The 12,139-nt window shown below is 37.7% G+C and overlaps 1 protein-coding gene across 1 annotated transcript in view; it reads right to left on the bottom strand.

The window, feature by feature from the left end:
* LOC116220608 overlaps positions 1 to 11,590 on the bottom strand; it is a 42,061-nt gene extending 30,471 nt beyond the window's left edge. Inside the window, exons 1-2 of the mRNA XM_031568579.2 lie at positions 11,509 to 11,590; positions 11,071 to 11,097 (exon numbers count right to left, since the gene is read on the bottom strand). The gene's annotated coding sequence lies outside the window, so the exon portion shown is untranslated. The remainder of the gene's footprint in view (positions 1 to 11,070; positions 11,098 to 11,508) is intronic.
* Positions 11,591 to 12,139: the final 549 nt, after the last annotated feature.

Below are 12,139 nucleotides of genomic sequence, written 5' to 3'. Positions count from 1 at the left end.
GTTCAACATGGTTACTGGTGGGTCACCCAATGAGACAAGTATTATTTCATTATTGTTCAACACTGACTACATTACATTACAAACATCTGTCATAAAACAAGCAGTTAAAGTTGCAAACTGACCTTGGGCTTTTGTGAACTGAGACAGATCTAAAGGAAAGAGAGGTAAGGAAACAAGGCTTCTTGTTCAAAAATGGATACACACTGACAGTTCAAATCATGTTTGCACTTTTAGACCACTTTAGCAATGGTGTTCAGTGATATTTTACTATTGCCTATCAAAAAAAGGGAAACATCTGATCTGACAAAGATACTGTATCATTAAGGGAGTTAAATTAAGGGTTATCAAACTGAAAAGTCTTCGGCACAATCATAACCAAATGTGAGTAATTTCTCAAATTGTTTGGTTTCTGATTAATTAATTAAATGTGTGCAACAATTTTAACCACTACAGACCATCTTAGAATTAGTTACCATTAATGTTGGAAATGTGCCAATGTGTTTAACACTAAGGTTCAGCTGGACTTTAAAGCTAGATAATAGGATGACAAGATATCAGTGGAATACTTACAGTTTAGGTGGGTAATGAAAAGGATGCCGTAGAGAAAGTACACCATTTTGCAAACTGCCGTGTAACTGAAGGATTTGAAAAAGTAACTGGACTGACACAAATATACCTGACATATAAAGGAAGTAGACTGAAAAAACGTCACTGAAACCCACACACCTCAGAAAGAAAAAAACAATGTCTGTTTACTGTGATGATATTTATGACCTCTGCATGTTGTCATGAGTAGTTCTTACATTTTTTACTTTCTGCATTTCAGTTTCTTTTTTTGATACATGATGCTCACCTGGCTTTGATTATCATAGATATGTTGTTGTTGTTGTGACAAGACTTAACCCTGTCAAAACAAACAAAGCAACAAGAAACATACAAGAGCAGACATTTATCTAATATTGTTTTAGATTTTGTATGGAGTTTGCATTGGGCCATGTCATATATGATTTTAAAACCTTATGCTGAGGTTACTAAAGGCACAACACATACAGCGTATCTTTGGGTAGAAACAAACGCATCACAATAAAATAAGAGGCCGCACCATGATGGTTCCATGTGACACGGAGTACCCTGCCTTTGTTTTTGAGCGCACCATCAAAGAGACGGCTGGGAACATTGACTGTGAGGCGTGCATGAGGTACAGCAGCCTGAAATAAACACCAGTACACAGTATACTTTATCACCCACAGAGTTATATTCATTCAGGATGTGGTCTTGTTCTCAAGCTCTTGACATGCAGTAGTGTGTAGGCAGTTAAAATCACCACCGAAAGAACACAAGAATACCAAGAACACATCCTTCAGAGCCCCCTGTCCACTATCTTGCTATCCCCTGCAGCATTGTAAAGGTTGATACTGCCAGGTAGTTAACCAGCATTTTCTCATTGAGTTGCTTTCGTTTGTGGGAACCTCTGCAGTACTGAAAATAGGGTCGGTAGGAAAGTCTTTACAGAACACAAACTGTGGTCGAACTTTTTTTTTACCACAACATAATAGCTTAAAAGTTTTAGGTTTTTAATTATACCCACGTAATAGAAAACATGTCTGACAGTAATGAATGGCTCCTGGCTGGCCCAGCAAGTTTTGTGTAGCATCTACATGTGCTTTAGAGCATTACATGTTAAAATGCTTTATGGATTAAATCAAAGTAAGATTGTTTTGTTCGTGCTGTTCTAATGCAGTATTGTTGGGCTTTTACTTTGAATTTTGACCATCTCCCATCCAGAAATCAAGACTGGAAGCGACCTGCACTAATGGAGTTAGTTTCATGCTGCTTGGGGAGTGGTATGCCCTGACTAACTCACAAGAGGAGTTGATGTTGAGTTGAACAGATGACACTTTATTACCTTACAGCAGCAATGCAATATACACAGTACTTGTATAAAAGAGAAAAAATAGAGCTCTTTAGAAAAACTAATGAAATAGGAAAAAAACATAGAAATCTCCTTTTTGAGTTGCAACTCTTAATGGCGGCTCCATAAATATAGTAGTTTGAGATCCAAAGAGTTAACTTCCTTGTCCGTACGTGTGTGTGCCACTTTTTCTACCCGTGGAGAGGAAATTATGCATCGTCAGGTAAAATACTCTGAGCCACTAACCACAACACGCATCAGTGACAATTGTGGTGTTTGAGTGTCAGACCATCTTTAGTTGAATTTTGCAGTTTCCTATTTGTCTGTCAGCTGCCTACTTCCTCATTCTATTAAAACTACTTGCAGTCAAACGGCCTCGTCTTTGCTCTTTCCAACCACTCAGAAGTCAAGGCTTCCTAAGGATGTGCAATAAGGTAAAGAGTCCCATAAAACTCTTTGAGTGACGTAGCAGTTAGCTGTGAGATTCACTGGCCCATATCTTTCCAACCACTCACAGGATAAAATGACATCTTTCACCTCTTCACATTTGGCCTTCATTTAGTCATGTACCTTAAGTGCCAGTCGTTTCTTTTATTCTTTTATGCATTGTAATGTAGTCTCAGTACTATATACATATTTTTTGTATATATTATATAGAGGTTTAATGTTTTATTATGTGAATGTTTATGCACGTTATGAAGTCAAAATGCAAAATACTTGTTGCCTTATGGTATTTTATCTGAAATAATGAATGGAAGAGTCCTGAACACTTTTGTCCACTTTTCAGAAGTCTTTCAGATATTGGAGGAGGTTTTTTTTGAAGAGTCATTGTGTCCAAAAGTGAAGCATGCCAAAGCGTGACAAACATCCTGCACACCGTCAATTATTTCTTGGTGAAGACGCCTCAGAGCCAATTTTATGACATGAGGAAGAACTTCCTCATTACAAAGTGCATAACATCAGGAGGAAATATTTGTGTTACAATGAAGTTTGGTATGTCCCTAAACACACAACGGCCTGTCACTCCATACAATGAGCTTGTACTAGGATCTTCAGAAATACATTGTAGGTGATACTTATCTGTATCTGGTGTCCATGAAACACACTGGTCTTTGTTTATTTTCTCTGGTAGATCTTTGTAATGACATAAGAAATACCTACGTACACGTCCACTGCTAAACTTGTTTGTTTCAGCTTTCTAATCAAATCGTACACACTTCACAGCGGAGACTCTAGTTTCACGATGTTAGCCACTATGAGCCTCTATGATAAATCTATGAGCCTAATAAAATAACCCAACTACATGTGTTCAACAAACGTAGCTGTAACTAGCGTAATTTCACTTAATGTTAAACTACCGGTATCTCGCCTTTATATGGTTCACTGAAGGTTATCCGCATGTCACAAATCCACTTCAGTCGACCATTTTTTAAACATTTTAGTACTTTTAGCCTGACCAGAGTTACTAGTGCCATCACACCAAATACAACTTTTTTAAGCACAGCAAAACTTTCTTTTATTTGGATTTGGCAAACTGAAATCCGTTAAGTCAGTGATTGAAAATAATAGTGAAGGTGTTATTTTTGTACACATTTAATTTTTAAGTTGACATCTGACAGTGTTACAAATTAGTGTGCCAAAGTAGGCATTATTTTCACAAAAGAAGTTTATGTAGTAGCCATAATAATAAAATAAATTTCTCTCAATGTCCTCAGAAATCCAATGACAGTGTTGAGATATCATGGATGTAATATCATTTTCATTGTGAATCTTGTTACATTTTAATGGGATGTCTGATGGTTTTGGCTAAAAGTGGGGACACAACTGTGAAACCTTGTAAAAACATGCATGTGTCATTTGGAAAACAATCTTATTTTTAAATATTGCTTTTGGTGAAAAGGTCTCTTCAATACATTTTGTTACTTATGAGGTATCACAAGTTTGATATGAGAACGACTGACTAAATTAAATTGAGGAGAATAATTGTGTTCATTCTATCATTAACCCTTCATATGTTCATTATTAAACCTGATAGCAGTTCAAATTGGTGGACTTTTCCCCATGTCTCAAGAATGCTTTTGCGGAAGAGGAAAAGGAAGCTACATGTAAGTGAATCTATGAATTGGGTTCTCTCGCTCCTCCAGGTGTTGGATTTTAAATCATATATAAATATGAGATTTCTGTTGAACTTTTCTGTTGTTTTAGAAAAAAATCATATTTATGAATATATATGAGTGGTATGCCCAGATTTCTGTCAAACTTTATGTTCTATAAATCATATTTATGAATATATATGAGATTTCTGTTGTACTTTCTATATTTTCTATTGCTGTAATCATCTAAGCTTTGCTGCTGTGTTCTAGATGTGGGTTGTTTGTCATGCTGATGTAACCTTGTCACAACAAATAGAACTACGAGATTGAGATACACCTACAATGACACATGTCCAATAGAGGAAGCCCTTTGACTTTAAATGGAAATGAATAACAATGTGTTTGTAATCACTCTAACAAAGGGGTTTAATCACCGAACATTGGTGTGACGATACCTTTTTATTTTCCAAAACATAGCCAAGCCCATATCTGTCCACATAGTCTGAAAGTCCAAAGGTTCCACTGGGTTAAATATTCTAGAACAGTTCTACAAATGTCAGTGAATGCACTTATACTACCAGGCTTTTGTTCATTCAGACGGAAGTGGCAGACTTAAGCTTGGTTTATACTTATGTCGCCGACACTTGCACTTAAAACAACCATTTTATTCAAATTTTATTGACCATTTTTAAATACGCTAATATGTTATACACAGTAATATAATTTTTAGACATACATATAACCAAGCAACAATATATAACAGCAATATCATAATGATACATAAATAATATATTTAAAAGTTTTAATTTCTTATCTAAAACTCTAACAATAATAACTAGCCTACTAAGCAGCAGACATACTCAGAGAGGCAGTAATTCCGGGCAATTTTGGAACATGCATATGTGGGCATGGCTTATTTAACAGCGTATTTACCGTTAGTAAATCTGCCTATATACTGCAAACCGGTATTCAACTAGCCTCCTGAAATCTTTGCATTCTAACTAAAATACAACAGAAATTTAATTGGATAAGGTGTCCACCAAACCCTCAATAGGCCATAGTCATTGTAGCTATTTTCTCTATATGCAGGCATTCCAAAACACAAGACAAGCCTTTTAAAGCATAATAAATGCTATATGCTGTATGTGCAGCTGTATCAGTGCACCTGCAGAAGGCTGTAGGTCATGTCCTGCTGTGTGACAACAGGGCTCCTGTGGTCCTGCACCAAGATGTGTGTGGGGTCCCCCTGGTTGGAGATACTTGGTGTGTCAGATATAGAGTTGTAGACATGAAACTGGCAAAAGTGAGTTTGTTAAAAAACAAAAAGACTACACATATAACTAAAGGTTTAATAAACAAAAATGAAAGTAGTTTATGGCCTTTTACTGGCACTGAAAATGAGAAAAACAACATGGTGAAATGAGATTTAGACATTTAACACATAGTAAAATACAGTAGTTTTTAGTATTCACAGAAAAAGATGTTCAATTACTTGTGTTATTGGTTGGGGACCACAGCATCTAAACCTCTCATGATCCATCCAAGTACTCATACCCAACAACTTTGCTTAAGTATTATAGCACAACAGGGTACACTACAACCATCATATCAATACTAAACGACAACAGTAGCAATAAACACAGCTAAGCATATCTGATGGCCCCGTAAATTAATCTGAATGAAAAGCTATTGATTTTTGCTATACATCCAAAGCACAGTACTTTGCACATAGTGCACTCACATCATCCTGTTCAGAGAAAATGTCTTCCCTTTTGTCAACATCTGAAAGATTAAATGAACAGAGTCAAATGTGAGAACTGTAATTGTCTGACTTCTGCAAACATACATTGTGTACTTCTAATCAGGATGTCTTCAAGATGTGCCGAGTAATACAGACCTTGTGTTAGTGACACATAGTTGTGGAAGAAGAAGAAGAACTCTTTTTTGTAAATGAAAATAAATCAAAATGATCTTGTTTTACCTGGAGCTACAGTCAGGGGTGTTGAGGTGATCATGGTGTAGGTTTCAACAGTGTCATTAACAGTCTGAAGGATGAAAAACAGAGTTTGTAATTTCACTGTTTTACCTGTGATAGAGATACTTTCCAAACACTGTTAATGACTATATATGAAAATAATAATCAAGTGCTTTGTATTAATATATTCCTTGTATGAATCATGTGCTTATGAAAGCAGGAACATGGTATTTCTGCGTGTGTGTAACTTAGAATATTAGGTGCCACTTAGTCTGCATATGTACAAGAGCATGTTTAGACCAGAGGTGATAAGAAGGGTCGAACTGTGCTTCTTGCAAAACTTCCATCCTTGCCTTGGACGTCATAAATCCACCACGCGGTTATCTCTGCTGAACGCTAAACTTCTGTCTATATAAACCTTGTGCGATGTGTTTATCATTGCTTCACTTTCAGCCTTGTGCTGGGAGTGAGCCCGATTGCAATTGTTGTTTGTCTAATAAACATACTTATATGCTGCTCCGGAGTCCTGAGGTAACTAGGGTGAATTTTCACCTATCAACCTATATTGATCTAGAGTATCAATGACAGTAAACATACTTACTGTAATTGTACTATGTGCAGGCATAATGTCCGGGTGATTCTCTGAAGCACAAACACAAATAAAATAGTCTGTAAATTAACATGTTCCTCCCAGTACATAGGCTACACATATGGTGAGTGTGAAGACATATAGGATCTTACTCTGTCTGGTCCTGCCTAGAGTACCCTTTGAACTGTTTGTAAGATACACGGGAAATCAGTTGCTGCTTATGCTCCTTTAAAACGATAAACGTGTTATCTGAAAGAATAAAACACATATGATCTTACCTCTGTTGTTTATGTTTCCCTGAAAGAGAAAATAAGATGTGCCTATCAGAGAGTAAATAAGGCTGTATCTTTCTTTTAATACAGAAGTAAGATGTTTTGGTCTAAAACTAGCAAGCTAACTCCTGAGACATGCAAACAATAACACTAACAACAGCACATCTGACACAAATAAAAGCTTGCTAATGTGCCAGCGGGTGACTTTTGGAGATATAGAGGGCAATGTCGATCTGTGTCTGTGTCGTTCTGTCTGTCCCAGACCACCGAACTACACAGTGTATAGCCTGGGCAACTAGTGGGAATGACAGGAGTCTTTACTTCAAGATGATTGCTTATAAAACAGACCTCAAAAAGTTGCAAATGTGTTGCCTTTAGCATGAATGTGTTTTCCTAGATCTATTCTATGAATTAAATGTCATGAATATCACATACGGCATGTCCAGATGAGACAGAGTACTAACACGACAGCCAGGACAATGCACAGGCTAGTCATCGCCAAGATCAGCACTGTTCCCTGTGACACTGAAATAAATAAGTGAGATGCACAAATAATTGATATAATGAAAGGTATCATGAGATAGGGAAAAGAGGAGGGGAGTGGGGAAAACACACAGAGCAAAGCTTGGCAAGAGAATTTTCAAAACATTTTTATCACCTTAATTTCCCGACTGTTAACCACTGTTACGACCCCCTGTGCCCTGCTTACCCTGCCTGCAGTCCCTATACTGGCCATATGGAGGCAGCAGGCTGTGGACCTGCAACGGAGCATGATGAGCAGTGATTATCCACACCTGGCGCCAGGTGTGGATATAAAAGCACTGCTACGGCTGATGGGAGGCCCTTCTCAGCTTCCGCTACTCTCACACACACTTTCGACAAACGCTCCTACTCACGTACATACCCACTTCACGCATCCACGCATCTTTGGAAACCCCTAGACTTTCTCCTTTGCATCAAACTTTCTAGTTAATAAATAGTCTTTTGTTACAATCCGCCACATTGTCTGTCTCTACCGTTTTTATGTTGCGACCCACGAGCCGGTCGTAACAACCACCGTTTTCACTATTAACAATCATCAACAAACTTTTTGATAACGGTTATTTTGCTATTTATTGTGGTCTGTTACTATAAAGTGTTACCCACTTTTCCGTTGTTAAATTTAGTTTTAGCTGTGACAGTCACACAAACAGAAGTGTGAATCTGGTGAACCATGCTCAGAGACTTTACCTGTAGAGAGGGTCAGTGTTGTAGTTGTGAGAAAATAATTGGTTGGAAACAGACCAATGTTTTTTCATCAACAGTATTGTTCAGGGCAGTTGACATACACATAATGTACATACAAGCATACATACAGTAAATAGAAATCTGGCCATCGCAGAATCTGGTACATCGAATATGACATAACAACTGATCATGTATGTGTTTATTCTGTGCTAATAAATAACGTATGGTAATGTGTCATAGTGTGATAATGAATGTATCACTTACCTGAGGCATCCATGGTGTACTCTGAATGAAGGTGAGAGGTTGAACCTGGAGACACTATAAAAAAGACCGTTGTCCATTTTTTTTTTTAGAAACAGAATATCAACAAAAACATCCAGAAAACTGCATTTTATAACAGTTATGAATTTATTTGCATTTGTTGCGGCAAATAAGTATTTGAACCCCTAGCGAAACATGACTTAGTACTGGGTGGAGAAACCCTTGTTGGCAAGCACAGAGGTCAGACTGTTCTTCTAGTTGGTCACCAGGTTTACACACATCTCAGGAGGGATTTTTGGTCCACTCCTCTTTGCAGATTTGCAAAATGCAGTTTTTGTTGATATTCTGTCTCTTAATGATAAAATAGACCTACCATTACAATTATAGATCACACATTTCTTTGCAAGTGGGCAAACTTGTGAAATCGGCAGGGGTTCAAATACTTATAGCCCCTAGTGATTGGACCTAATGACGTCACTGGATCAGACTAGCTCTAGACCACTTGTGTTCAGACTGGGGGCCCATGTATCCCTTTGTGGATTGATAGGGGCCTTTTAGGGTCTCAGGGGTCAACCCTGGAGCAGCGGGTTTTAGGGCTCCTGTGACCTCTGGGCCCCTGGGTGTGTGCCTGATAGGCCCATGTGGTAATCCAGGCCGGAGAATGAGCAAGAATTAAATTAAATAAGAAAAACATTGATAATGTGTCATAGTGTGATAATTAATGTATCACCTACCTGAAGCATCCATGGTGTACTCTGAAGTAAGGTGAAGGGTTGAACCTGGAGAGACTATAAAACATATCTTTATATTTATCATATATACATACATACCGACTCAGATTGTTAAAATAATCTTCATATACACATTCAGTCATGCTGAAAAACAGACTAACTGGGCTGACTTTATTGTGTATTTCCACAAAAAGCAAGGAACTCACCTGTGGCAGTGTGTGCATCACCTCTTGTGGTACCTTTGAGCTCAACTGATGTAGATTGAGGCCTTAAACCTAAACAGGAGGTTAGAAAGTTCAACTACGATTAAATCAAAGGACTTTGCAGAGTAATGTGGTCTCAATCTTAACATTTACCGCAGAACTCTCACAGCTGTCTGTAAAGAGATATGGCTGTTGTCTTATTGTGTTAACCATAGACATCAAAAGGTTTTCTTATGTCAGCGGGGTTACTTGATGTTAAAATAGAAAACTATTAAAACTTACTGAAACCTAGAGGCTTAGGTTCACACGCGATATATAGCATCACTATAAGTCACAAGTAAGATATAGTAGCACTTATGCACTTATCACTGCGCAATGCACAATAATACTATATTTTTGCACTTCTAGGTAGATGTACACTCTGCGCAAAATGTTAGTCTATTCTAATCTAATGCATCCTTGGGATAGTTCTTTGAGGACCTTTGGAATAGTTCTTTGAGAAAGATTAAATTTGATCGATGAATTTTGAATCTAATGAGAAGTCCAAAGTGATTCCAAGAACAAGCTATTACTGCTCTCTATCCTGGAGAGTTGCAAAAATGACTTACCTGCTTCTGGTGATGTTAAAGGAGTATTTTTGGTCAGAGGCTGGTTTACTGTTGCAAGAAATCCTTTCAATTCACAATGAATGCAGGATGTTAGGATGATCTCTGATTCACAATTTTTTTTAAAGTTATTTTTGTTTTACAAAAATGTCAAGAAGAACAAAACAAAACTTGTTAGAACAGACATCAGACAGACATAAGGAGTCATGTTTACAGTATGTATTTATTAATAAATTAATAATATTTTGAGCATACTGACCTGTAAAGGTGTATGGGTCACTGCGTGGAGATAGAGATGAAGGTTCTGTGTTCACTGTATAATCACAGCTCACCTCTCTGCTCCTCACTGACTGCAGACGTCTGAATAAATCATCCTCGTCCACAGAAAAAAAATGGCAGTTTCCAGATGCTATTTTAGCTGTCGGGTAAAAGTTCTCCCCATGTCCAGAATAAAACTGGCATCCGGTGACATTCCAGGACTGCTTGGGTATTTCACAAACAATGTCGAGCAGCTTATTTGTTCGGTCATGATGCACGCTTACCGTGGGTTTCTGCAAATGATCTGTCAGCAGACAGAAGGCAGGAATGAACTCAGAAATGCCAAACAGAGTGAATGTTAAGTGAAATTAACAGTAGTGATGCTTCTTCACTCACCCAGCACAAACACTGAAACAGGAGAAGAGGGATGAGAGGGACGATTAACACCAGACCTGTTTACAATGTAGAAACATTTCACTGGAAGCACTGAAGGTGGGTTTACATGTCCCCAGACTTTCATTTGTTCTCCTGTGAGAGTCAGCTGGCATGATGATGAAGAGTTGGTGTGTGTTCCCACTGAGAAAAAACACTGAGGCACTGGATCCTGAGGGACTATACAACTCAGATGGACTTTGGTTGTCGGCAAAATTACTGAAGAGGATAGAGACAGCTCAGGTTTTGGAAGTCCTAAAACAGAAGTAATAATATGTGTCATGTCATTGTCATTAAGGACACATATAATACATTAGTTCAAAAAAATAACCGATGTGTACATGTTACGACTTTAAAATTATTGTAGTCTTCCATAGATCTTTTGATTCATATTTGCTTGTTTGTTGAAAGGATGTATGACTCTTATGCTTGCATATCATATTCACTAAGACATCTACAGGGTACCTATATTATTTTAATGAATATGTTTTATTAATGTTTTGTAAACTTACCATGGACATGAGTGAATGCAAACAGGACTATAAAAATGAGATGAAAAAACATCAGCACAACTGTCAAAGATGAGCCCTGCATGTGTAACTTCATCAGCTCTGTTCCCTATCAGTTAATAGCTTTCTGAATTCAGTACTCCAAGAATTTAGTACCCACAAACCACTCAAACTGAGAGTCAATAGATAGTTTACTGAAAGTGAAGTATGAACTGTGTCTACCTATACAAAACGTACCAAGAACAAACCGAAGAGCCAAATGATTAAATGGAGAATAGCATATAACACACTGATTTCTTACATAATACTGATGTCAAAGCATATTGGTAATATGAGGTTTTTAGTTGTATCTCAATAGTATTATACATGAACGGTCCTTGGATAACTCAAATGGTTTAACATCAGGCTACAAAACAGAAACAGAAAACAGGAATTACTTACAGTAAGGAGTGATGACCCAAAACAAGTAAAAGGATGGCAGAAATACTGTGAAAGATGCCATTTTACCCATTCACATGTTACTGAGAACAAACAACAAGTGTTGCATTAAATACTAATGAAATAAGGAGGCAGGTTGCGGAGAAGCAGACAGGAAACCCACAACTACTTGCTGTAAGCTGTAAATTAAAGTATTTAGGCATGCGCAGAGGTTTTCCACCGAGATCTCCAACTGACCGACCAAGATCTCAACTTAGCGACAGAGATCTGCAATAATGTATCGCAATAACAGTACTTGAACTTTTCTGCATTGCAGTTTGGTACAAATCGAAAAACATCCCACATCATTAACAATGCTTGATTTTTTTCTGCACTGCAATTTGGCACAAATTGTAAAAAAAAAGCAATAACTATGCTCGAATGCCTTTGCACTGCAATTCATTGTGATTGTGTTTTTTGTTTCAGACAGGCTGAGACAGACCATACCGGCTGTTCCCCAAAACTAAGGAAGACGTGGACTAGTGAGGGAGCGCTGTCACCCCTAAAACATCTACAGTGGCAGGAATTTGAATGAGTTCACAAACTAAACAGCTGTGGTTGGCCTGTTGTGGGCAAGGAGATGGTAAAATAGTCG

Source organism: Clupea harengus, chromosome 5 (genome assembly GCF_900700415.2).
Source record: "Clupea harengus chromosome 5, Ch_v2.0.2, whole genome shotgun sequence".
Taxonomy (NCBI): domain Eukaryota; kingdom Metazoa; phylum Chordata; class Actinopteri; order Clupeiformes; family Clupeidae; genus Clupea; species Clupea harengus.
The sequence above is the reverse complement of the archived record's forward strand: the minus strand, read 5'-3'. Positions and strand labels throughout refer to the sequence as shown.